At 52.0% G+C, this 26329-nt stretch overlaps 1 long non-coding RNA gene across 1 annotated transcript; it reads left to right on the forward strand.

Annotated features, from left to right (window-relative positions):
• Nucleotides 1–4939: 4939 nt before the first annotated feature.
• Nucleotides 4940–26329, forward strand: LOC311212487. The gene is made up of 4 exons (XR_014618701.1): nt 4940–5073; nt 5529–5589; nt 5750–5800; nt 26257–26329. It is a non-coding gene; the product is annotated as an uncharacterized lncRNA (long non-coding RNA).

Consider the following 26329-nt stretch of genomic DNA (forward strand, 5'->3'; position numbering starts at 1 on the left):
TTGGGTGTCCAGAGCATACCGGGAAATGAAGTTCTCGGACTCCGGACTTCCGGGAGGCCATGTTGGGTGCCCAGAGCATACCGGGAAATGAAGTTCTCGGACTCCGGACTTCCGGGAGGCCATGTTGGGTGCCCAGAGCATACCGGGAAATGAAGTTCTCGGACTCCGGACTTCCGGGAGGCCATGTTGGGTGCCCAGAGTGTACCGGGAAATGAAGTTCTCGGACTCCGGACATCCGGGAGGCCATGTTGTGTGCCCAGAGCATACCGGGAAATGTAGTTCTCAGAAACTAGGGTTGCGGTTGGGGGCTAGGGCTGGGGCTAGGGTTAGGGTTTAGGGTGAGGGTTGGGGTTACGGTTAGGGCTAGTGAATGCTGGTTCTGTGTTTACAGATGGGAATGAGCGTGCTTAAACTAATTCCAGTTCAGAAAGTTTCAGTTACTTGTTTGGTGATACTGTCAGTTCAATATTAAAAGCTGCAGCAAAAGCACAGGGATTTTTGCTTTGTCTGCGCTCTGCATGTTTTTGAGATAAAGCAGATTAAAAAAAAATAAAAAAGAAACAAACAAACAAAAAAACATCACAGCTGCTGCTGTTCCAGCTCTCTTCCTACTTTCTTGTGCTTTGCCCCTCCCCTTTACCACGTGATTGGGTTTGGGTGCTGGGTGGGGCCAAAAGGTATATGAGCCCCAGGCATGGCATCAGAGAGCTCATTCTGCCTGGGCTGCTCCTTGGAGTAAGTGCTTTGTTTTTCTGTCAGTCAGTTGCAGGGTTGTTTAGGCAGGCTGAAGTCTATGGATTTCTGGATTTTAAGTGCTTGGAATTCACTTAATAGAGGAATATTTAGTGAAGGTTGCTGGCTCACTGTTTTTTGGGATGGTGGGATACACTCTTGTTTTTGAGCTGTATTTTAATCTGTAGATGAATCAACCCACTTGTGTAACTCTCCTGAGGACTAAAACCAGCTTGATCACATGCTACAAGAGGCTCAACCACGTAGTTGCAGTATTACCAAGAGACTGAGCAGGTTCACTTTTTCATCTGCAAAGGGTAAGTCTGTGGCTACCTCTGTTGGGGCTCTTGTGCGTTCATGGCCTTTTGGCTTTTGTTGACTTCAGGATGTTTGTTTATTTATTTATTTATTTTTCTAGCTCTGCTCTCTGTATTTGAGTTTTCTGCAAGGAGCTGCACTGTTTGCGTGTCCATTGTGAATGTGGCCTTCTCTATTTGTTTCTTGTTGCTCAGGGCACAGGCACGGAAATTTGAATGAGGCACGAGGGAGAGTGGATGTCTGTGGGGACTCTGAGTTTTTTGGTGGACTGTGTTAGTCTGCTTCTAGAAAAACCCCAGTTCTCTTGTCTGCACTCTGCATGCTGTTGAGCTAAGCCATATAAATAAGTAAAGAAACCATAGCTACTGCTCCTCATCTTTCTGTGTGTTTTTTTTTTTTTTTTTTTTTTTTGTTTTTTTTTGTTTTGCACTTTCCCAGGTGATTGTCTTCCCTTTCCAGGTGGGACCAAATGGTAACTCAATTGCAGGTATGCCATCAGAGAGCTCCTTCAGCCTGGGTTGCTCTTTTGGGTAGGTGCTTTGTTGTTCCTTCAGTCAGTTGCAGGGTTCTTTAGGTGGGTCAGAGTCTATGGACTGCTGCGTTTTCAAGTAGAAACCGGTATGCACATCTTTTTGAGGTGGTAACTGGTAGGATCTGTCATAGTAAAGCAATCTAGTAGTAGTTACCTGTATTGCACGCAGCTCTTCCTCAGGTGAGTAGTTATTATAGCAGTTTTATGGATAGTATGGTGATGTTACTTTGTGTGTTTGCTTTGTGGTTCTGGGTCCCTTATGATTTTTGCAGAATTACGGGGCTTTTAGAGAGTCTTTGCCTGTATGTCAAATATTATCAAAGGCAAAACCTTGCTGTTGAAGTGATGGAGCAGGGTTTAGGAGAAATGTATGATGGAGGCTCCCTGTGGGAGCATGTATCTGGAAATGGCAGCAGTGGGCATGTAAGGGGTAGTCTTTTTCAGGTTTAGGGACAGTTTGTTATATTTCTGGAGCTTTTGCCTGTGTGTTTGCTGTCTGTTGAGTCCTTAGACCTTGCAGCCCTCTAGTCCTGATGTCCTTGAATTGACATATTAGAAGTCTGTTTACGAGGGGTTTCCAGGTAGTTGTTCTTGGGAAACAGTGGGGTAATGCCTCTTGACCGCATAAGTGCAGTAGTGCCTAGAGAGTGAGCAGGGTCACCTCCTTCATCTCTAGAGAATAAGTCTGTTGGGGCCCATTTCGGCGCGGCGCCGCCCGGGCCCATTTCGGCGCGGCGCCGCCCGGGCCCATTTCGGCGCGGCGCCGCCCGGGCCCATTTCGGCGCGGCGCCGCCCGGGCCCATTTCGGCGCGGCGCCGCCCGGGCCCATTTCGGCGCGGCGCCGCCCGGGCCCATTTCGGCGCGGCGCCGCCCGGGCCCATTTCGGCGCGGCGCCGCCCGGGCCCATTTCGGCGCGGCGCCGCCCGGGCCCATTTCGGCGCGGCGCCGCCCGGGCCCATTTCGGCGCGGCGCCGCCCGGGCCCATTTCGGCGCGGCGCCGCCCGGGCCCATTTCGGCGCGGCGCCGCCCGGGCCCATTTCGGCGCGGCGCCGCCCGGGCCCATTTCGGCGCGGCGCCGCCCGGGCCCATTTCGGCGCGGCGCCGCCCGGGCCCATTTCGGCGCGGCGCCGCCCGGGCCCATTTCGGCGCGGCGCCGCCCGGGCCCATTTCGGCGCGGCGCCGCCCGGGCCCATTTCGGCGCGGCGCCGCCCGGGCCCATTTCGGCGCGGCGCCGCCCGGGCCCATTTCGGCGCGGCGCCGCCCGGGCCCATTTCGGCGCGGCGCCGCCCGGGCCCATTTCGGCGCGGCGCCGCCCGGGCCCATTTCGGCGCGGCGCCGCCCGGGCCCATTTCGGCGCGGCGCCGCCCGGGCCCATTTCGGCGCGGCGCCGCCCGGGCCCATTTCGGCGCGGCGCCGCCCGGGCCCATTTCGGCGCGGCGCCGCCCGGGCCCATTTCGGCGCGGCGCCGCCCGGGCCCATTTCGGCGCGGCGCCGCCCGGGCCCATTTCGGCGCGGCGCCGCCCGGGCCCATTTCGGCGCGGCGCCGCCCGGGCCCATTTCGGCGCGGCGCCGCCCGGGCCCATTTCGGCGCGGCGCCGCCCGGGCCCATTTCGGCGCGGCGCCGCCCGGGCCCATTTCGGCGCGGCGCCGCCCGGGCCCATTTCGGCGCGGCGCCGCCCGGGCCCATTTCGGCGCGGCGCCGCCCGGGCCCATTTCGGCGCGGCGCCGCCCGGGCCCATTTCGGCGCGGCGCCGCCCGGGCCCATTTCGGCGCGGCGCCGCCCGGGCCCATTTCGGCGCGGCGCCGCCCGGGCCCATTTCGGCGCGGCGCCGCCCGGGCCCATTTCGGCGCGGCGCCGCCCGGGCCCATTTCGGCGCGGCGCCGCCCGGGCCCATTTCGGCGCGGCGCCGCCCGGGCCCATTTCGGCGCGGCGCCGCCCGGGCCCATTTCGGCGCGGCGCCGCCCGGGCCCATTTCGGCGCGGCGCCGCCCGGGCCCATTTCGGCGCGGCGCCGCCCGGGCCCATTTCGGCGCGGCGCCGCCCGGGCCCATTTCGGCGCGGCGCCGCCCGGGCCCATTTCGGCGCGGCGCCGCCCGGGCCCATTTCGGCGCGGCGCCGCCCGGGCCCATTTCGGCGCGGCGCCGCCCGGGCCCATTTCGGCGCGGCGCCGCCCGGGCCCATTTCGGCGCGGCGCCGCCCGGGCCCATTTCGGCGCGGCGCCGCCCGGGCCCATTTCGGCGCGGCGCCGCCCGGGCCCATTTCGGCGCGGCGCCGCCCGGGCCCATTTCGGCGCGGCGCCGCCCGGGCCCATTTCGGCGCGGCGCCGCCCGGGCCCATTTCGGCGCGGCGCCGCCCGGGCCCATTTCGGCGCGGCGCCGCCCGGGCCCATTTCGGCGCGGCGCCGCCCGGGCCCATTTCGGCGCGGCGCCGCCCGGGCCCATTTCGGCGCGGCGCCGCCCGGGCCCATTTCGGCGCGGCGCCGCCCGGGCCCATTTCGGCGCGGCGCCGCCCGGGCCCATTTCGGCGCGGCGCCGCCCGGGCCCATTTCGGCGCGGCGCCGCCCGGGCCCATTTCGGCGCGGCGCCGCCCGGGCCCATTTCGGCGCGGCGCCGCCCGGGCCCATTTCGGCGCGGCGCCGCCCGGGCCCATTTCTCAGGTGGAGCTACTGAGCAGGTGAGATAAAGGAGTTGGGAACAGAGTGGTATTGCACAACTGTATGTTGCATTAGTTGTAGTGTGCTTTGTGCAGGAGATGGGTTTTAGGGCTTGCATGGTAATGAATGCTGGTTCTCTGCGTTTAGAGATGGGGATGAGCCTGTTTAAAGTAATTCCAGTTCAAAAAGTTTCAGTTATTAGCTTGATGATATTGTCAATTCAATATTAAAACCTGTACAAAAAGCCAAAGGCGATTTTTGTTTCTAGAATCACTGCAAATATTTGGTCTGCTCTCTGCATGCTTTTGAGATAAAGTTGTTTTTAAAAAAGAAAGAAAAAGAAAAACAGCCACTTCTCTTGCTCTATTTCTACTTTCTTGTGCTTTGCCCCTCCCCTTTCCCAGGTGATTTGGTTTGGGTGCTGGGCGGGGCCAAAAGGTATATGAGCCCCAGGCATGGCATCAGAGTGCTTTTTCTGCCTGGGCTGCTCTTTGGGGTCAGTGCTTTGTGTTTCCTTCAGTCAGTTGCAGGGTTCTCTAGGCAGGCTGGAGTCTATGGATTTCTGGATTTCTAAGTGGTTGGAATTCTAGATCTCTAAGTGCTTGAAATAGAGGAGTATTTAGTAGAGGCTACTGGCTCACATTTTTTTAGGATGGCCGCATATTCTCCTGTTTTTGAGCTATATTTTAAACTCTACATGTTTAAAACCACTTGTTTTAGTCCCCTGGAGAGTTACACCAGCTTGATTACATGCTGCATGTGGCTTGGCAGCGTAGATGCAGCATTACCAAGAGACTGAGCAGGGTTGTATCAGAGTCCCCTTTTTCCTCTGCAAAGGGTAAGTCTGTGATTACTCCTGCCGGGGTTGCTGTGTGTGCGTGTCTTTTTGGCATTTGTGGAGCTCTGTTCTTTTTGTTTTGTTTGTGTGTGTGTATGTTCTATGTTTCTGGTTTTCTGAGGGGTACAACAGTTAGTGTGCTGAACGTGGTAGGCAGGAGGAGGATGGGAGCTGCTCAGGACTGGTAGGTTTGGTTTCTAGGAGTATGCGGCATCCTTCCTGTGCGATGCGACTGATTGTTGGGCGGGAACGTTCCAGCTTGTGTGTCCTAAGCAATGTAGCTTGTGTAGTGTGTGTTGTGTGGCCCGGGCAGAGTTTGCTGTGGTGCTGTGAGCGAAGAATCTGAGTTAGAGCTGTTGAGCAGCTGAACTACAGGAGCTGGGAAGAGAGAGGTATTGCAGCAGGTACGCTTTGGTTGCGAGGTGCCTCAGTGTGCTTTTTTCTTGTCTCTACAGGTGCTTTGTGCAGTCGTGGACAGGAAAGGGAAATCCTCATGTCACGAAGCACTGAGGGAAGGTGAGTGTTGTCAGCCTGGTCATCCCTTATCCGAAGCGAAGGGAAGACATTCAGGTGTTTCCCTGTGAGGGTCCGAGGTGAGGCTGTGTGGGATAGAGGAGCAGTGTGGCAGGTGGTTGCTTGCAAGCACAGTGGTCATTTTGTCCTTTTGTGTTCCCAGGTGGCGTGGGTGATGCTGGCCGCTCCTTGCAAGCTTGGACCTAATTTGCAGGTACTGAGGCAAGTGGCCTGCTGTTTTGAAAGGATAAAACTAAAGATGGGGTCCCTTTTGTTGTTGAGGGATGGGTGCTACTGCTGTCAGCTGAATGTTTATCTTCTGCCTGTGTTTTGCCTTTGTTCAGGGTGAAACGCAGTGCGCAGTGCAGGACGTCTTGACCCGAGCTGCCTCTGCAGTGACTCTGGTGCGCGATGAGCAGAGGTAACTGTTGTTTTTGGGGCGCAGTTGTCACTGCAGTTATTTTCCTACATCCAATAGAGTAAAATTCCAGTTTGCCTTCTAAAGGTGCTATAAGTGGGTAAAGAGAACAGATGGAAGCATGTGCCACGTGGGATAGGCAAGCGGCTGAGGTACAGGAGGGGATGAGAGTATGTGATTTTTTTCTGGGGATGAAATGGAATTAATTTTGTTGGTGTATAATGTGTTCTGCTCCTAGATTTTTCTTTCAATGTGAAGAAAAGTTTGAGCTAATTCCAGGTAAGAAAGTTCCAGTTACTTGCTGGGTCGTATTGTCCTTTTAATATTCAAAGCTGCAGCAAAAGCATGGGGATTGTTGTTTCTAGAAACACCCCAGTTTTCTTGTCTGCACTCTGCATGCTGTTGAGCTAAAGCAGACTAAAAAATAAATAAATACAGGAAATACACACACCCAAAAAAACCAACAATAACAAAAAAAACCACCATTGGCTGACTTCTTGTGAACGCAACGATCATTTAATCCCTTTGTTTTCCCAGGTGGTGTGGATGATACTGGTTGCACTGTTGGAGCTTGGATTTGGAGAGGAACAGGTGAGCAGAACCGTATGTTGCATCAGTAGTAGTCAGCATTGTGGAGAAGGTGAGCAATGGGGCCAGCGTGCTAGTGAATGCTGTTACTCTGTTTTTGCAGCTGATGATGAGCCTGGCAATTGACTAAGATGACAATCAGTGCCTGTGCATTTCTTGAGGCGGAGGGACTATACCATGCAACAACCTGAGAGCTAAGTTGGGGGGCACCTGGTATTTGCGTATCTGGGGTGGCTAATGGGAGCTGGGAGCCAGAGGAGCATGGTGCCTGCTGGCTGACTAGACTTGGTTCCACGGTGAGGGTGGTTCAGGCTGGGTCACGTTCAGGCTGCTTGTGGCTGGGTCACCAGGCTAATAGAATCAGCGGGATTATTTTGTAGCGTGAGTGGGTGAGCCAGGCAGGACAGTTTCCTTCTGTTCGTCTGTCCTGTAGTGCTGCTTCTGCAATGTCTGTTCTGTGCTTCTTAGGTCTTGACATCCTTCTAGCTTTTTACACTGGACTGACCAGACAGGCGACTTGGTAGCGGTGCTGAAGGGCCTCAGTGCTTGTTTTGTCATCGTGGCTCTGATCCGAGCACTTCTTGTCTTGCAGTCGCTGCTTGAAGTGCAGTTCTGTTTCAGGTCTTGTGCATCATATTCGGTTTGAGATGGCGTCTGTTTCCATCCTCACTCTTGCAGAAGACATCGGGGCCGCATCAGGAGCTCTTGCTTGGGAATTGAATTCCTAAGCGTCATCTTATGGGGTTTTCAGTCCCCATCGTTCTGGTCTGTTGTCTTGAAGGCAGGCTTTTTAGGCCTCCATCATCCCAGTTCTGGCAGTTGCTTGCAGTTTCATGTCGTGACATTTGAGTCTCCTCTAGGGTCTGGTGCAGAGCACCTGTTCTGACTTGCTGTTGCCATAGGGCTTCCCTCTGGGGCTCACTTTTTCTTGCGCCTTGTGTTGTGTGCTTTGTTTGTAGTGTTTGTGGCGTTCCTGTGTGTGTATGTGTTTGGTCTGGAGCTGTCCTGCCTGGCAGTTAGTGATGACAGCTAATGTGGTAGTGCATGGGTGTACTAATACATTGTCCGGACTGTTTTGGCAAAGACATCCGGTCTGCCTCTGGGCACGTACTGAAGGGCAGCAGACACAGTCATCTCTGTGGTGTTTGGCAGATGTTGGGGGTGGGAGAGTATATCTGCTTGCGAGCAGCTGCTCGCATAGTGCTTGAACAGTGTGGTTGAGGAGGTCTGTCGAATCTTGAAAGCTTACAGATATGGGGTTTTTGAAAGTTTTATTTTTATTTCTCTCCTGTCCCCAGTAGAGCGTAAACCTTTGGAGGAACCTGTCGCAGGAAAGAGCTCCTTCTGGAACTGTTCAGCGCTCCGTAGGCAGCTCGGTGACTGGCTTGATCTACTTCTGAGGTGCTGAGGCAAGGGGGCTGCTGTTTAGAAATTATAATATTGTAAATGGGGTTCCTTGTGTTGTTGACGGATGGGTACTAATGCTGGTAGCTGAATCGTTGTCTTGTGACTGTTCTCATTTGTTTAAGGTGAAACAGTGTACAACACAGGACTTGACCAGAGCTGCTTTTGGCAAGGTGAGCGATGAACAGATGTAGCAGGCACTTTAGGGGTGCAGTTGTCACTGCAGTTAGTTAACTGCACAAAATACAGTAAAAATCCTATTTATATTTCAGGGGTGTTGTAGCTGGCCTAAGAGAGCAGATGGAAGCACCTGCCTCAAGGGCAGGTGAGGGAGCAGAGGTAAGGGAGCAGATGAGAGTAACTGTCCTAGCTGTGCTGTGTCTTTGGATGCTGCTTCAGCCTATGCTTTTCTTTTTGTTTCACAGGTGTGTTGCACAGGCTGAGTGGGGCCAAGCTGCACTCTGAAGAGCAGCACGAGAAGGGCGGGCTGTTTGTGAGCTGGATTGGAGCAGAACTGCCAAGTAGCACGAGGTGACTGCGAAGGGTATCCATCTTGCTTTGCAGGTGCCATGGCAGGCTCTCCACAGGAGCGGTTGAGGATTTGAGAAGAGGTTGCAGATCATCAAGGAGTGACACGTGCTGGGATGGCTTGAAAACGGTATGTCTGCTTTCTCTTCTGTTTATCAGGTGTCCCAGGCAATGTGGGCTGTGATGTTAGTCTTTAGAATCTGAACAAAGCAGGTGCTGATGGCGGTCGTCTTTGGTAGGCAAAGAGTTGCCCGAAGCCCTGTCCTGTGTAGCTTGAGCATGCCTCCCTGAGGATGAGGCGTCCTTTCTATCAGTTCCCAAAACTGTGTTGAGGCTGAAATGCTGCGTCTGTGTTTGGGTTGGGGTTGTACCTTGGTGAGTGTAGGGATGGGTTTTAAGTGGGTGCAGCGGAGGTCCCGGCCCCAGTGTCCTGTAGTGTGTTTTGACCCATCAGCATAGCCTTTTAGTTCTCAGATAGCCTGCTGATGTAAGTGATTTTTCCTGTGAGTGGAATGGAATTGAATTCTTTTTTGGCGTGTAATCTATTCTGCTCCATGATTTTTCTTTCTACATAAATAAAAGTTTGAGTTAATTCCAGCAGGAAAAGCTTCAGTTACTTGCTTGGTGGTAATGTCCTTCCAACATTCAAAGCTGCAGCGAAAGCATGGGGATTGTTGCTTCTAGAAACACCCCAGTTCTCCTGTCTGCCCTCTGCATGCTGTTGAGCTAAGCCTTATAAGTAAGTTAATAAAACCACAGCTGCTGCTGCTCCTCTTTCTGCTTTTTTTGTGCTTTCCCCCTGCACTTTCCCAGGTGATTGGCTTCAGGTTCCAGGTGGGACCTAATAGTAACCGAGTTGCAGGTATGCCATGAGAGAGCTCCTTCTGCCTGGGCTGCTCTTTGGGGTAAGTGCTTTGTTTTTCCTTCAGTCAGTTGCAGGGTTCTTTAGGTGGGTCAGAGTCTATGGACTGATGCATTTTCAAGTAGAAACCGGTACGCATGTCTTTTTGAGGTGGCAACTGGCAGGATCTGTCATTGTAAAGCAATCTAGTAGTAGGTGCCTGTATTGCATGCAGCTCTTCCTCAGATGAGTAATTGTTACTGCAGTGTTACGGATAGTATGGCGATGTTACTTTGTGTGTTTGCTTTGTGTTTCTGGGTCCCTTATGATTTTTGCAAAATTACGGGCTTTCTGTGAGTCTTTGCCTATATGTCAAATCTTATGAAAGTCACAACCTTGGTGGCAAAGTGATGGAGCATGGTTTAGGAGGAATGTATCATGGAGGCTCCCTGTGTGAGCATGTATCTGAAAATGGCAGCAGTGGGCATGTAAGGGGTATTCTGTTTCAGGTTTAGGGACAGTTTGTTATATTTCTGGAGCTTTTGCCTGTGTGTTTGCTGTCTGTTAAGTCTTTGTATCTTGCAGCCTTCTAAGCATTAAGTGCTTGGAATTCACATACTAGAAGTCCTTTTATGAGGGGTTGCCAGGTATGTTGTTTTTGGGAAACCGTGGGGTAATGTTTCTTGACCGCATAAGTGCAGTAGTGCCTAGAGAGTGAGCAGGGTCACCTGCTTCATGTCTAAAGAATAAGTCTGTTGGGGCCCATTTCGGCGCGGCGCCGCCCGGGCCCATTTCGGCGCGGCGCCGCCCGGGCCCATTTCGGCGCGGCGCCGCCCGGGCCCATTTCGGCGCGGCGCCGCCCGGGCCCATTTCGGCGCGGCGCCGCCCGGGCCCATTTCGGCGCGGCGCCGCCCGGGCCCATTTCGGCGCGGCGCCGCCCGGGCCCATTTCGGCGCGGCGCCGCCCGGGCCCATTTCGGCGCGGCGCCGCCCGGGCCCATTTCGGCGCGGCGCCGCCCGGGCCCATTTCGGCGCGGCGCCGCCCGGGCCCATTTCGGCGCGGCGCCGCCCGGGCCCATTTCGGCGCGGCGCCGCCCGGGCCCATTTCGGCGCGGCGCCGCCCGGGCCCATTTCGGCGCGGCGCCGCCCGGGCCCATTTCGGCGCGGCGCCGCCCGGGCCCATTTCGGCGCGGCGCCGCCCGGGCCCATTTCGGCGCGGCGCCGCCCGGGCCCATTTCGGCGCGGCGCCGCCCGGGCCCATTTCGGCGCGGCGCCGCCCGGGCCCATTTCGGCGCGGCGCCGCCCGGGCCCATTTCGGCGCGGCGCCGCCCGGGCCCATTTCGGCGCGGCGCCGCCCGGGCCCATTTCGGCGCGGCGCCGCCCGGGCCCATTTCGGCGCGGCGCCGCCCGGGCCCATTTCGGCGCGGCGCCGCCCGGGCCCATTTCGGCGCGGCGCCGCCCGGGCCCATTTCGGCGCGGCGCCGCCCGGGCCCATTTCGGCGCGGCGCCGCCCGGGCCCATTTCGGCGCGGCGCCGCCCGGGCCCATTTCGGCGCGGCGCCGCCCGGGCCCATTTCGGCGCGGCGCCGCCCGGGCCCATTTCGGCGCGGCGCCGCCCGGGCCCATTTCGGCGCGGCGCCGCCCGGGCCCATTTCGGCGCGGCGCCGCCCGGGCCCATTTCGGCGCGGCGCCGCCCGGGCCCATTTCGGCGCGGCGCCGCCCGGGCACATTTTCTCAGGTGGAGCTACTGAGCAGGTGAGATAAAGGAGTTGGGAACAGAGAGGTATTGCACAACTATATGTTGCATCAGTAGTAGTCAGCGTTGTGGAGTAGGTGGGTATTAGGTGTTATAAGTTGCCCCCTTAATTAATTTTCAGAGAGCATTGCATTAATAATAGAAAGGAATTTATTGAGTAAGCAACAGCAAGCAAAACAGCGCTGGGCGGCCGGGGAGTCTCGGCTCCAGCAACGGCGTGCACCTCACCCCCGCCAGGGTCCCTTTTTATATCTTGGTAATTCTGGGATTACGCAGCACATCCTGGTATATTCTGCGACTGCGCGCACTGTTGCTAGGGGGTCGTCTCTGTCCCTCTGGTGGTCGTGAAGATGGAGGCCCTAGTCTTCCTCCGCGTTGTGGCTCAACTTCTTTCTTTATTTGGTCATGTTGGCCCAGCGTGAGACAGGAAGGCAAGATGTTGATACACTAGTTTAACAACTTATCAGGAGACGGTTACATGAACTTTGCAGCAGTGTTTTTTTTAACAAAAGAGGCTACTGAGATGCAGAAGGAGAGAAGGGGAGGGGGTTCTCTATTTTGTTACATTAAGCAAAAGAATTTTCATAGTGTCTAGCAAAGCATTATACAGTTCCTTACTTCATCAGGGAGTTTTCACAACTCCCGTTCCTCAAACAGAACTCCTTGTTTTTATAATACAAAAGACAATGAACAAACATTTATTGTGTATTACATTAGGGCTGGCATGGTAGTGAATGCTGGTTCTCTGTGTTTACAGATGGGGATGAGCCTGTTTAAACTAATTCCAGTTCAAAAAGTTTCAGTTATTAGCTTGATGATATTGTAAATCCATTATTAAAACCTGCAGAAAAAGCAAAGGGGATTTTTGCTTCTAGATTCACCAGAGATATCTTGTCTGCTCTCTGCATGCTTTTGAGATAAAGTTGTTTTTAAAAAAGAAAGAAAAAGAAACAGCTGCTTTTCTTGCTCTCTTCCTACTTTGTTGTGCTTTGCCCCTCCCCTTTCCTAGGTGATTTGGTTTGGGTGCTGGGCGGGGCCAAAAGGTATATGAGCCCCAGGCATGGCATCAGAGTGCTCCTTCTGCCTGGGCTGCTCTTTGGGGTCAGTGCTTTGTTTTTTCTTCAGTCAGTTGCAGGGTTCTTTAGGCAGGCTGGTGTCTATGAATTTCTGGATTTCTAAGTGGTTGGAATTCTAGATCTCTAAGTGCTTGAAATAGAGGGATATTTAGTAGAGGCTGCTGGCTCACTTTTTTTTGGGATGGTGGCATATGCTCCTGTTTTTGAGATATTTTTTAATCTTTAGAGGTATAAAACCACTTGTTTTAGTTCCCTGGAGAGTTACACCAGCTTGATTACATGCTACATATGGCTTGGCAGCATAGATGCCGCATTGCCAAGAGACTGAGCAGGGTTGTATCAGAGTCCCCTTTTTCCTCTGCAAAGGGTAAGTCTGTGATTACCCCTGCCGGGGCTGTTCTGTGTGCGTGTCTTTTTGGCATTTGTGGAGCTCAGTTGTTTTTTTTTGTGTGTGTATGTTCTAACTTCTTGTTCTTCTGAGCTGTAAATAGTGTGTGTGCTGAGTGTGGTTGGCAGGAGGAGGTGGGGAGCTGCTCAGGACTGGTAGGTTTGGTTTCTCAGAGTGTGCGGCAGCCTTCCTGTGCGATGTGACTGATTGTTGGGCGGGAACATTCTAGCTTGTGTGTGTTAAGCAATGTAGCTTGTGTAGTGTGTGTTGTGTGGCCCGGGCAGAGTTTGCTGTGGCGCTGTGAGCAAAGAGTCTCAGTTAGAGCTGTTGAGCAACTGAACTACAGGAGCTGGGAAGAGAGAGGTATTGCAGCAGCGTACTGGGTCTGGCTGGAATGTTAACTTTCCTGGCAGCAGCCCTTACAGTGCCGTACTCTGCGCTTATAGCTGGAACAGCAGTGGTATTACACCAGTGTTGTGTCTACTGCTGAGGTGCAGTGGCACAGCATTGGGCCTTTCTCTAACCCTCCTAGGGGGTGGGCAAAAAGTGAGGAGAGAAACATCACTAGGGCAGCTGACCTAAACCAATCAAAGGGATATTCCATACCATGTAATGTCATACTCAGCAATAAAAGTGGAGACAGGAAGAGGAGGGGAGGGGTGGGCTCTCGTTGGGAAAACGTCGGTCCTCCTCTCGAACCCCGGCTACGTGCATTGAGGCCCTGCTTCAAGGACGTGGTCAATCATCACTCATTTGTGGGAAGTAGAGAGTAATTTCTTTCCTCTGCACTTCCATATAGCCTTCATTTATTTTATTTGTTTGTTTTCCTCCCTTCTTTTTATTTTTTCTCTTTCCCCCTCCCTTTTCCCCTTTCCCTTTTTATTTTCCTTTAGTTAAATTGTTTAGTTCATAATAATCTTTAATTATTATTATTATTTCCCTTTAATTAAATTATCATTATCTCAACCCGTGAGTTGTTCTTTGCTTTACTTCTCCCGCTCCTCATCTAAAAGAGGGGGAGTGAGAGAGCGGTTGTGGGGTTTAGCTGCCCAGCACGGTAAAACCACCACAAGCAGGTACGCTGTGGCTGTGGGGTGCCTCAGAGTGTGCTTTTCTCCTGTCTTTGCAAGTGCTTTGTGCAGTCATGGACAGGGAAGGGAAATCCTCATGTCACGAAGCACTGAGGGAAGGTTTGTGTTTTCAGCCTGGTCATCCCTTATCCAAAGCGAAGGGAAGATTGTTTGGTGTTTGATTGTTTTGGCGTATAATCTGTTCTGCACCTGGATTTTTCTTTCTACGTAAAAAAAAAGTTCGAGCTATTTCCAGTTAAGCAATTTCCAGTTACTTGCTGGGCTGTATTATCCTTTTAATATTCAAAGCTGCAGCAAAAGCATGGGGATTGTTGCTTCTAGATACACCCCAGTTCTCTTGTTTGCACTCTGCATGCTGTTGAGCTAAAGCAGATATCAATAAAAAAAACAAACAAAAAAAAAACACACACAAAAAACAACAACAAAAAACCACCATTGGGTGATTTGTTGTGAATGCGACGATCATTTAATCCCTTTGTTTTCGCAGGTGGTGTGGATGATACTGGCTGCACTGTTGGAGCTTGGACTCGGAGAGGAACACGTGAGCACAATCGTATGTTGCATCAGTAGTAGTCAGCATTGTGGAGCAGGTGGGCATCATGGCTGGCGTGTTAGTGAATGCTGTTACTCTGTTTTTGCAGCTGATGATGAGCCTGGCAGTTGCCTAAGATGACAATCAGTGCCTGTGCGTTTCTTGAGGCGGAGGGAATTTACCATGCAGTAACCTGAGAGCTAAGTTGGGGGGCATCTGGTATTTGCATATCTGGGGTGGCTAATGGGAGCTGGGAGCCAGAGCAGCATGGAACCAGCTGGCTGAATAGACTTGGTGCCACGGTGAGGGTGGCTCAGGCTGGGTCATGTTCAGGCTGCTTGTGGCTGGGTCACCAGGCTAATAGAAGAAGCGGGATTATTTTGTAGTGTGAGTGCGTGCGCCAGGCAGGACAGTTTTCTTCAGTTCGTCTGTCTTGTGTTGCTTCTGCAGCGTCTGTTCTGTGCTTCTCGGGTCTTGATATCCTCCTAGCTTTTTAGACTGGACTGACTAGACAGGCGACTTGGTAGCGGTGCTGAAGGGCCTCAATGCTTGTTTTGTCATTATAGCTCTGATCTGAGCACTTCTCGTCTTGCAGTTGCTGCTTAAAGAGCAGGTCTGTTTCAGGTCTTGTGCATCATATTCTGTTTGAGATCGCGTCTGTTTCCATCCTCACTCTTGCGGAAGTCATCTGGGCCGCATCAGGAGCTCTTGCTTGGGAATTGATTTCCTAAGCGTCTTCTTCTGGGGTTTTCAGTCCCCATCCTTCTGGTCTGTTGTCCTGAAGGCAGGCTTTTTAGGCCTCCATCATCCCAGTTCTGGCAGTTGCTTGCAGTTGCATGTCGTGACATTTGAGTCTCTCCTGGGGTCTGGTGCAGAGCACCTATTCTGACTTGCTGTTGCCGTAGGGCTTCCCTCCGGGGGTCACTTTTTCTTGTGCCTTGTGTTGTGTGTTTTGTTTGTAGTGTTTGTGGCGTGCCTATGTGTGTATGTGTTTGGTCTGGAGCTGTCCTGCCTGCCAGTTAGTGAATACTGTGGCAGTGCATGGGTGTACTAATACATTGTCTGGACTGTTTTGGCGAAGACGTCTGGTCTGCCTCTGGGCATGTACTGAAGGGTAGCTGGCACAGTCATCTCTGGTGGTTGGCAGATGTGGATTTGGGAGAGTATATCTGCTTGTGAGCAGCTGTTCGCATAGTGCTTGAATGGTGTGCTTGAGGAGGTCTGTTGAATCTTGAAAGGTTACAGATATGGGGTTTTGAAATGTTTATTCTTATTTCTTTCCTGTCCCCAGTAGAGTGTAAAACCTAGGAGGAACCTGTCACAGGAACGAACTCCTTCTGGAACTGTTCAGCACTCCGTAGGCAACTCGGTGACTGGCTTGGAACGGAATTGATTTTGTTGGTGTATAATCTGTTCTGCTCCTAGATTTTTTTTTCTGCGTAAATAAAAGTTTGAGCTAATTCCAGCTGAAAAAGCTTCAGTTACTTGCTTGGTCGTATCGTCCTTCTAACATTCAAAGCTGCAGCGAAAGCATGGGGATTGTTGCTTCTAGAAACACCCCAGTTCTCTTGTCTGCACTCTGCATGCTGTTGAGCTAAGCCTTATAAATAAGTAAATAAACCACAGCTGCTGCTCCTCCTCTTTCTACTTTCATGTGCTTTGCCCCCTCCCCTTTCCCAGGTGATTTGGTTTGGGTGCTGGGTGGGACCAAAAGGTATATGAGCCCAGGTATGCTGTCAGAGTTCATTCTGCCTGGGCTGCTCTTTGGGGTAAGTGCTTTGTTTTTCCTTCAGTCAGTTGCCGGGTTCTTTAGGCAGGCTGGAGTCTATGGATTTCTGGAATTCTAAGTGCTTGGAATTCACTTAACAGAGGGATATTTAGTAGAGGCTGCTGGCTCACTGTTTTTGGGATGGTGGCTTACGCTCCTGTGTTTGATCTGTATTTTAATCTCTAGATGAATCAACCCAGTTGTGTAACTCTCCAGAGGACTAAAACCAGCTTGATTACATGCTAGAAGAGGCTTGACCACGTAGGTGCAGCATTACCAAGAGACTGAGAAGGGTTACCTTTTTCATCTGCAAAGGGTATGTCTGTCATTACCCCTGCTGGGGCTGCTATGCATTCATGGCCTTGTGGCATTTGTGGACTTGAGTTTTTTTGGTTTTTTTTTGTCTGGCTCTGGTCTCTGTGTTTGAGTCCTCCACAAGGAGCTGCACTGTTTGCGTATCCATCGTGGTTGTGACCTTCTCTCTTTGTTTCTTGTAGCTCAGGGTGTAGGCACGGAAACTTGAACGAAGCATGAGGATGAGTGGACAGCAGTGGCGGCCCCGAGTTGGTCGGTGGACTGTGTGAGTCTGCTTCAGCTGTTGGGCCGGCTTTGCAAGTGCCTTGCAACAGCAGAGTATGTCTCCTGCCATGTTTCTGACATGTGCCAGACGTCAGCGGTTCCCGTTCCTGAAATGCTGGAGATGCTCGGAGCACAAGAGGAGCTGGGAGCATGATGCATCTCCTTGGGATGTTAGGTGAGCGAAGCGGTGGTACTGGGTTGGAGCACGTGGCTCTGGGGCTTCTTGGCTGTTGCAGCAGGGGAGGAAAGGAGTGGGTATAGACTGTTTTGTGGATTGTCATGTTTGTCTGTTCTTTCTCCCTGGTCTAAGCCCCGTGACCTTGGTTCGGCACACTGAATGGAAGTGCTAAGCCTGGATCGGGAAGGTGAGTGGAAAAAAGTTGGAAAACGGGTATTGTTTTTGGTGTAGAAGTTTCTTGATGCACCTCTGGGTGACTCCTCTTTTCCTGTTACGAAGAAGGTCCTGGGAACATCCTAGCTGGCCTCTGTGGTCCACATTGATAGTAGATTCTGAGCCCTGAGAATGAAGTCCAGGGACGAATATGGTGTGTTTGGGAGTGGTTGGCAGGGGGAGGCGGGGAGTTGTCTAGAGGGTGTCTGTCTGATTTCAGTAGAGGAGCAGGTCAGTTGACTACTGTTTTGTTTGAGGTGGGTGTTTCACTGGAAGAAATTTGGCTGGTGTGCTGGTGCCTGATGGCACTTTATTTCTGCAGGTGAAGAGGAGCCTTGTGCCTGAAGCAATGTCCTGGCTAGCCTTTGTGTTCCTTGGTGAGGATGGAACCTGCCTCCCAGCATTCCCAAGCTAAGCTGGGGGGCAAGTGCTATGTTTGAGTTGGGGTTGTGAATGCACCCGTAGGGTGAGGGTCTGTGCTTTTAAGTCATTGCTTTGGATGGTGCTTTTCAGGATTGATCAGGTCAGGCAGAGAGATTATGTGTGGGGAGTTCTGTCACATACAGTGTGAGCGCGTGCCAGGCAGGGCAGTCCCAGCTTGTTATCTGTGTTCTGTGTTGTCTGTGCTGTACTGTGCTGTTGCTCTTGGTGCTCGGCAGGCCCTGGGTAAGTCATCCTGAGGGTACTGAACACTTGACATCATTGGAATATTGCTGATGTTCAACTGGGAGCTGAGCACCTCTCGTCTTGCAGTGGGAGCTTAAAGGAATCCCTTCTGTGTGTGTAATACTTGGTTGTATCAAACGTTTCTTGATATGATCGTCATATGTTACATGCTTCTCAGGTCTTGATATCCACATTTCCTTCTTCCACTGGACAGATGAGATGGGCAACTTGGTAGCCACACCAAAGTTCCTAAATGCTTGTTTCATCATCGTAGGGCTGATGCAAGCACTTGTCTTGCAGTCGCTGCTTGAAGTGCAGATCTGTTTCAGGTCTTGTGCATCATATTCGGTTTGAGATCGCATCTGTTTCCATCCTCACTCTTGCAGAAGACATCGGGGCCGCATCAGGAGCTCTTGCTTGGTAATTGAATTCCTAAGCGTCTTCTTCTGGGGTTTTCAGTCCCCATCCTTCTGGTCTGTTGTCTTGAAGGCAGGCTTTTTAGGCCTCCATCATCCCAGTTCTGGCAGTTGCTTCCAGTTGCATGTCGTGACATTTGAGTGTCCTCTAGGGTCTGGTGCAGAGCACCTATTCTGACTTGCTGTTGCCATAGGGCTTCCCTCTGGGGGTCACTTTTTCTTGCGCCTTGTGTTGTGTGTTTTGTTTGTAGTGTTTGTGGCGTTCCTGTGTGTGTATGTGTTTGGTCTGGAGCTGTCCTGCCTGGCAGTTAGTGATGACAGCTAATGTGGTAGTGCATGGGTGTACTAATACATTGTCTGGACTGTTTTGGCAAAGACATCCGGTCTGCCTCTGGGCACGTACTGAAGGGCAGCAGGCACAGTCATCTCTGTGGTGTTTGGCAGATGGGGGGGGGAGAAGAGTTGAGCTGCTTGCGAGCAGCTGCTTGCATAGTGCTTGAATTGTGTGCTTGAGGAGGTCTGTCGAATCGTGAAAGCTTGCAGATATGGGGTTTTGAAATTTTTATTTTTATTTCTTTCCTGTCCCCCAGTACAGCGTAAAACTTAGGAGGAACCTGTCATAGGAAAGAGCTCCTTCTGGAACTGTCCAGCACTTGGTAGGCAGCTCGGTGACTGGCTTGATCTACTTCTGAGGTGCTGAGGCAAGGGGGCTGCTGTTTAGAAATTATAATATTGTAAATGGGGTTCCTTGTGTTGTTGAGGGATGGGTGCTAATGCTGGTAGCTGAATGATTATCTTGTGACTGTTCTTATTTGTTTTAGGTGAAACAGTGTACAACACAGGACTTGACCAGAGCTGCTTTTGGCAAGGTGAGCGATGAACAGATGTAGCAGGTACTTTAGGGGTGCAGTTGTCACTGCAGTTAGTTAACTGCACAAAATACAGTAAAAATCCTATTTATATTTCAGGGGTGTTGTAGCTGGCCTAAGAGCAGATGGAAGCACCTGCCTCAAGGGCAGGTGAGGGAGCAGAGGTAAGGGAGCAGATGAGAGTAACTGTCCTAGCTGTGCTGTGGCTTTGGATGCTGCTTCAGCCTATGCTTTTCTTTTTGTTTCACAGGTGTGTTGCACAGGCTGAGTGGGGCCAAGCTGCACTCTGAAGAGCAGCACGAGAAGGGCGGGCTGTTTGTGAGCTGGATTGGAGCAGAACTGCCAAGTAGCACGAGGTGACTGCGAAGGGTATCCATCTTGCTTTGCAGGTGCCATGGCAGGCTCTCCACAGGAGCGGTTGAGGATTTGAGAAGAGGTTGCAGATCATCAAGGAGTGACACGTGCTGGGATGGCTTGAAAACGGTATGTCTGCTTTCTCTTCTGTTTATCAGGTGTCCCAGGCAATGTGGGCTGTGATGTTAGTCTTTAGAATCTGAACAAAGCAGGTGCTGATGGTGGTCGCCTTTGGTAGGCAAAGAGGTGCCCGAAGCCCTGTCCTGTGTAGCCTGAGCACGCCTTGCTGAGGATGAGGCGTCCTTTCTATCAGTTCCCAAAACTGTGTTGAGGCTGAAATGCTGCGTCTGTGTTTGGGTTGGGGTTGTACCTTGGTGAGTGTAGGGATGGGTTTTAAGTGGGTGCAGCGGAGGTCCCGGCCCCAGTGTCCTGTAGTGTGTTTTGACCCATCAGCATAGCCTTTTAGTTCCCAGATAGCCTGCTGAAGTAAGTGATTTTTCCTGTGAGTGGAATGGAATTGAATTCTTTTTTGGCGTGTAATCTATTCTGCTCCTAGATTTTTCTTTCTACATAAATAAGAATTTGAAGTAATTCCAGCAGGAAAAGCTTCAGTTACTTGCTTGGTGGTAATGTCCTTCCAACATTCAAAGCTGCAGCGAAAGCATGGGGATTGTTGCTTCTAGAAACACCCCAGTTCTCCTGTCTGCCCTCTGCATGCTGTTGAGCTAAGCCTTATAAGTAAGTTAATAAAACCACAGCTGCTGTTCCTCTTCTTTCTGCTTTTTTTGTGCTTTCCCCCTGCACTTTCCCAGGTGATTGGCTTCAGGTTCCAGGTGGGACCTAATAGTAACCGAGTTGCAGGTATGCCATGAGAGAGCTCCTTCTGCCTGGGCTGCTCTTTGGGGTAAGTGCTTTGTTTTTCCTTCAGTCAGTTGCAGGGTTCTTTAGGTGGGTCAGAGTCTATGGACTGATGCATTTTCAAGTAGAAACCGGTACGCATGTCTTTTTGAGGTGGCAACTGGCAGGATCTGTCATTGTAAAGCAATCTAGTAGTAGGTGCCTGTATTGCATGCAGCTCTTCCTCAGATGAGTAATTGTTACTGCAGTGTTACGGATAGTATGGCGATGTTACTTTGTGTGTTTGCTTTGTGTTTCTGGGTCCCTTATGATTTTTGCAGAATTACAGGGCTTTTTGTGAGTCTTTGCCTATATGTCAAATCTTATGAAAGTCACAACCTTGGTGGCAAAGTGATGGAGCATGGTTTAGGAGGAATGTATCATGGAGGCTCCCTGTGTGAGCATGTATCTGAAAATGGCAGCAGTGGGCATGTAAGGGGTATTCTGTTTCAGGTTTAGGGACAGTTTGTTATATTTCTGGAGCTTTTGCCTGTGTGTTTGCTGTCTGTTAAGTCTTTGTATCTTGCAGCCTTCTAAGCATTAAGTGCTTGGAATTCACATACTAGAAGTCCTTTTATGAGGGGTTGCCAGGTATGTTGTTTTTGGGAAACCGTGGGGTAATGTTTCTTGACCGCATAAGTGCAGTAGTGCCTAGAGAGTGAGCAGGGTCACCTGCTTCATGTCTAAAGAATAAGTCTGTTGGGGCACATTTCGGCGCGGCGCCGCCCGGGCACATTTCGGCGCGGCGCCGCCCGGGCACATTTCGGCGCGGCGCCGCCCGGGCACATTTCGGCGCGGCGCCGCCCGGGCACATTTCGGCGCGGCGCCGCCCGGGCACATTTCGGCGCGGCGCCGCCCGGGCACATTTCGGCGCGGCGCCGCCCGGGCACATTTCGGCGCGGCGCCGCCCGGGCACATTTCGGCGCGGCGCCGCCCGGGCACATTTCGGCGCGGCGCCGCCCGGGCACATTTCGGCGCGGCGCCGCCCGGGCACATTTCGGCGCGGCGCCGCCCGGGCACATTTCGGCGCGGCGCCGCCCGGGCACATTTCGGCGCGGCGCCGCCCGGGCACATTTCGGCGCGGCGCCGCCCGGGCACATTTCGGCGCGGCGCCGCCCGGGCACATTTCGGCGCGGCGCCGCCCGGGCACATTTCGGCGCGGCGCCGCCCGGGCACATTTCGGCGCGGCGCCGCCCGGGCACATTTCGGCGCGGCGCCGCCCGGGCACATTTCGGCGCGGCGCCGCCCGGGCACATTTCGGCGCGGCGCCGCCCGGGCACATTTCGGCGCGGCGCCGCCCGGGCACATTTCGGCGCGGCGCCGCCCGGGCACATTTCGGCGCGGCGCCGCCCGGGCACATTTCGGCGCGGCGCCGCCCGGGCACATTTCGGCGCGGCGCCGCCCGGGCACATTTCGGCGCGGCGCCGCCCGGGCACATTTCGGCGCGGCGCCGCCCGGGCACATTTCGGCGCGGCGCCGCCCGGGCACATTTCGGCGCGGCGCCGCCCGGGCACATTTCGGCGCGGCGCCGCCCGGGCACATTTTCTCAGGTGGAGCTACTGAGCAGGTGAGATAAAGGAGTTGGGAACAGAGATTTATTGCACAACTATATGTTGCATCAGTAGTAGCAAGCGTTGTGCAGGAGGTTGGTATTAGCTCTGGTGTAGAGGGATGGTTAACTGAGATAGGTCACATAGACGTAAAACAGCTGAATCTTCACGAGTTGGACAAACATCTCACACAGCTTGTCTGAGCCAATCAGACACAAGGACACAATATCCGTTGGCGGTTTGGGAAAGTACCGACTGTGTTATTTCGGTGGAAAGGATGAGGAAGAAGCTGATAAGATAAGGAAGTAGGGGGACCAATCATGAGCTTAACTTTTGTAATATGTATGAGCTAATTATATGTTAAGGAATAAAAGGCATCTGAGCTATCCAATAAATCGAAGCTTGCTGATCACTCATATTGAGTGTCCCTGTCTTCCTTCTGTCAACAACAAATGGCGCCCAAACAGGGACCCCGCTGGCGGTGATCCTGTGAGCCACGGATCGATGGAATAAGGGAAGGAAACCGGTCCTGCAATGCAGCTCAGGAGGTGGAAGGGACAAAAATGCTGAATCCTCGCACCCGGGAGCACCTATAGAGGGTCCCGCCGGCCACGTGTCGCTGAGGTCTTGCAAAGGCTGCAACAGCGCTGACGTAAACAAAGGTATGGAGAGACAAGCGACGTATGATCTGCTCAAGTGCTTTTCAGAAAAGCGGAGCACGCATGGTATGGACTGTAAAAAGGAATTGCGGAGGGACGCGGGAAATTGAAGTAATCGCGGTGCGATGCAGGACATCTGAGATCGAGTTGCTACAGTAGACCAGAGGCATCAGTGGACAACGGTAGCCGACCCTCACCGTGTGGCGAGTCGGCACAGAGCAGAGGGGTGGACATCAGGACCCTGCAGACTGTCTGACGTAACCATGGAAGCAGCGGCGGCTGTGCTGCTTCTCTCTGGCATTCATTTTATAAGAGGTTTATCTTGCAATGCAAAAAAGACTATTCGTCCCCAGATCGGTGTTATAACTATGTTTCTGGATAAGATTCCGTGGGGTTGCCACATTCTATGGATTAGTAATGACGACTTAGCTCTATTGTGGGGCAGGAGTGCAGAGATGCAGATTACACTGCCAAATGACCACCGGCAGACTTGAGGAGACACTGCTCGGCTGCGGGGATCGGCTGCGGCGTGGACGCCCCTAGGTGCACCCTGAGCGTTTTTGCTCGGAGGGGACTCCACTCTCAGCTGCTCACCACAGGAGCAAAGATCTCCTGAAGCTGCAGACAAACAGTATGTTTTCAGCTGCTGGAGGGATACTAACTGGAGTGTTAATAATTGTATGTGTTATTCTTAAATGTCCAGGTATTTTGTGTTGAAAGTATTTGTGTAAGGGTAAGGTTTTAAAACCAAGTGTTGCAAGTCACTTCACGAGGAACACAATGAGAGACAATACTTGTTTGTTTGGTTATGATTCTAAATCATATTGGCCGCACGTATTGTTTGCTTATCATTCTAAATTATATTCTTGTGGTATGATTGAGGTTGTGGTATGATTGAGATTGAGATGTGCCAGAGGCCTCTGGGTGTGCAATTGTGCTGTGTGTGTGCGAGTGTGCTATGTACTGTGTTAGTGAGAGCGTGCTTATTGCCATAGTGCAGGTTGCCATAGTGCAGGCTGAAATCATAGCAAATTAGTGCCGGCAAAAAATCATAGGAAAATGAAGGACGAAGTAGCCCTAGATTCATTACAGTGCTTTTTAGAATAATGGGGAGTCGATTGTAAGCAACTAGCAGGACTAGTTGCGATCGGTCGAGCAAAATCATGTTTCACAAGTACGGAGTCAAGGACTGGGGGCTTTGGGAGCTGAAGCAAAATCTAATAACAATCCGATGTGGAATAATGACACTGCAAAGGCTCTGCCACCTGGCATGTTTTTGATTTGCGGGGACCGTGCATGGCAAGGAATACCTGCCAACGTGTTTGGGGGTCCATGTTATCTAGGGCGACTCACATTGTTCGCCCCGGACTTACACAGTCTCTAGAACCAGAACTTGTCGCAGAGATCCAAACGAGCTCTTAAGACTTTAGGTTCTGACTGTGACGATGGTGTAGAATTATGGGGCGCTGCTGAGAGAATATTTGCTTCATTAGTTCCAGCAGTGGGAACTGCACATGCTTTGGCTAGCATTAATAAGCTTGCTTGTTGGGCTGTTAAGCAATCAAATGTAACAACTGAAATTATTACCAAAATGGCACAAGATATGGATAGTCTTAGGCATGTTGTGTTACAAAATAGGGCTGCAATTGATTTTTTGCTTTTAGCGCAAGGACATGGATGTGAAGATTTTGAAGGAATGTGTTGTTTCAATCTTTCAGATCATGGTCAATCGATTCATGACCAGTTGAAATGGTTGATGGAGCACACAAAGAAAATTACAGTACAACCTAGTTGGCTTGACAATTGGTTGCAGTCCATCTTTGGGGGTCTGTCTAACTGGTTACTGAGTCTAATCAAAGAGGGATTTCGCTTTCTGCTTATAGTTATATTGATAAAAATAGCTGCGCGAATAATTTTTGGTTGCTTAACTAAGAAGCTTGAACAAGTCACAGAAAAGGTATTAGTAGTCCAAAATAAAAACGGGGGAATTGTAGAGGGATGGTTAACTGAGATAGGTCACGTAGACATAAAACAGCTGAATCTTCACGAGTTGGACAAACATCGCACACAACTTGTCTGAGCCAATCAGACACAAGGACACAATATCCGTTGGCGGTTTGGGAAAGTACCGACTGTGTTATTTCGGTGGAAAGGATGAGGAAGAAGCTGATAAGATAAGGAAGTAGGGGGACCAATCATGAGCTTAACTTTTGTAATATGTATGAGCTAATTATATGTTAAGGAATAAAAGGCATCTGAGCTATCCAATAAATCCAAGCTTGCTGATCACTCATATTGAGTGTCCCTGTCTTCCTTCCGTCAACAACACTCTGGCATGCTAGTGATTGCCAGTTCTCTGTTTTTGCAAGTGATAATGAACGTGTTTGACGTAATTCCATTTGAAAAAGTTCCAGTTACTTGACTGGTTGTGTTGTCCTTTTAATATTAAAAGCTGCAGCAAAAGCATGGGGATTGTTGCTTCTAGAAACACCCCAGGTCTTTTGTCTGTTCTCTGTATGATGTTCAGGTAAAGCAGATTTAAAAAAAAAAAACAAAGAAACAAAACAAAACAGCTACTGCTGCTCCTGCTCTGCTCCTACTTCCTTGTGCTTTGTCCCTCCCCTTTTCCAGGTGATAGGGTTTGGATATTGGGCGGGGCCAAATGGTATATGAGCCCCAGGTATGGCATCAGAGAGCTCCTTCTGCCTGGGCTGCTCTTTGGGGTAAGTGCTTTGTTTTCCTTCAGTCAGTTGCAGGATTCTCTAGGCAGGCTGGAGTCTATGGATTTCTGGATTTCTAAGTGCTTGGAATTCACTTAACAGAGGAATATTTAGTAGAGGTTGGGGCTCTTTTTTTTTTTTTTTTTTTTGATGGTGGGATGCTCTTCTGTTTTTGAGCTATATTTTAATCTCTAGATGTATAAACCTACTTGTGTAATTTTCCAGAGGACTAAAACCAGCTTCATTTCATGCTACATGTGGCGTGGCAGTGTAGATGCAGCATTACCAAGAGCCTGAGCAGGGTTGTATCAGAGTCTGCTCTTTCCTCTGCAAAGGGTATGTCTGTGATTACCCCTGCAGGGGCTGCTGTGCGTGCACGTCTTTTTGGCATTTATGGATCTCAGTTTTTTTGTGTGTGTATATTCTAAGCTTTTATTTTTTGAGGGTCAAATAGTGTGTGTGCTGAGCGTGGTAGGCAGGAGGAGGTGGGGAGCTGCTCAGGACTGGTAGGTTTGGTTTCTCAGAGTGTGCGGCAGCCTTCCTGTGCGATGTGACTGATTGTTGGGCGGGAATGTTCCAGATTGTGTGTCTTAGCCATTGTAGCTTGTGTAGTGTGTGTTGTGTGGCCCGGGCAGAGTTTGCTGTGGTGCTGTGAGCGAAGAATCTGAGTTAGAGCTGGTGAGCAGCTGAACTACAGGAGCTGGGAAGAGAGAGGTATTGCAGCAGGTACGCTGTAGCTCTGAGGTACCTCAGAGTGTGCGTTTCTCTTGTGTCTGCAGGTACTTTGTGCAGTCGTGGACAGGGAAGGGAAATCCTCATGTCACGAAGCTCTGAGGGAAGGTTTGTGTTGTCAGCCTGGTCATCCCTTATCTGAAGCGAAGGGAAGACACTCAGGTGTTTCCCTGTGAGGCTCCGAGGTGAGGCTGTGTGGGATAGAGGAGCAGTGTGGCAGGTGGTTGCTTGCAAGCACAGTGGTCATTTTGTCCTTTTGTTTTCCCAGGTGGCATGGGTGATGCTGGCCGCTCCTTTCAAGCTTGGACCTAATTTGCAGGTACAGAGGCAAGTGGCCTGCTGTTTTGAAAGGATAAAACTACAGGTGGGGTCCCTTTTGTTGTTGAGGGATGGGTGCTACTGCTGTCAGCTGAATGTTTATCTTCTGCCTGTCTTTCTCCTTTGTTGAGGCTGAAATGCAGTGTGCAGTACACAGTGCAGGACGTCTTGACCCGAGCTGCCTCTGCAGTGACTGTGGTGTGT

Source organism: Netta rufina, assembly GCF_964035555.1.
Source record: "Netta rufina genome assembly, chromosome: 9".
Lineage (NCBI taxonomy): Eukaryota > Metazoa > Chordata > Aves > Anseriformes > Anatidae > Netta > Netta rufina.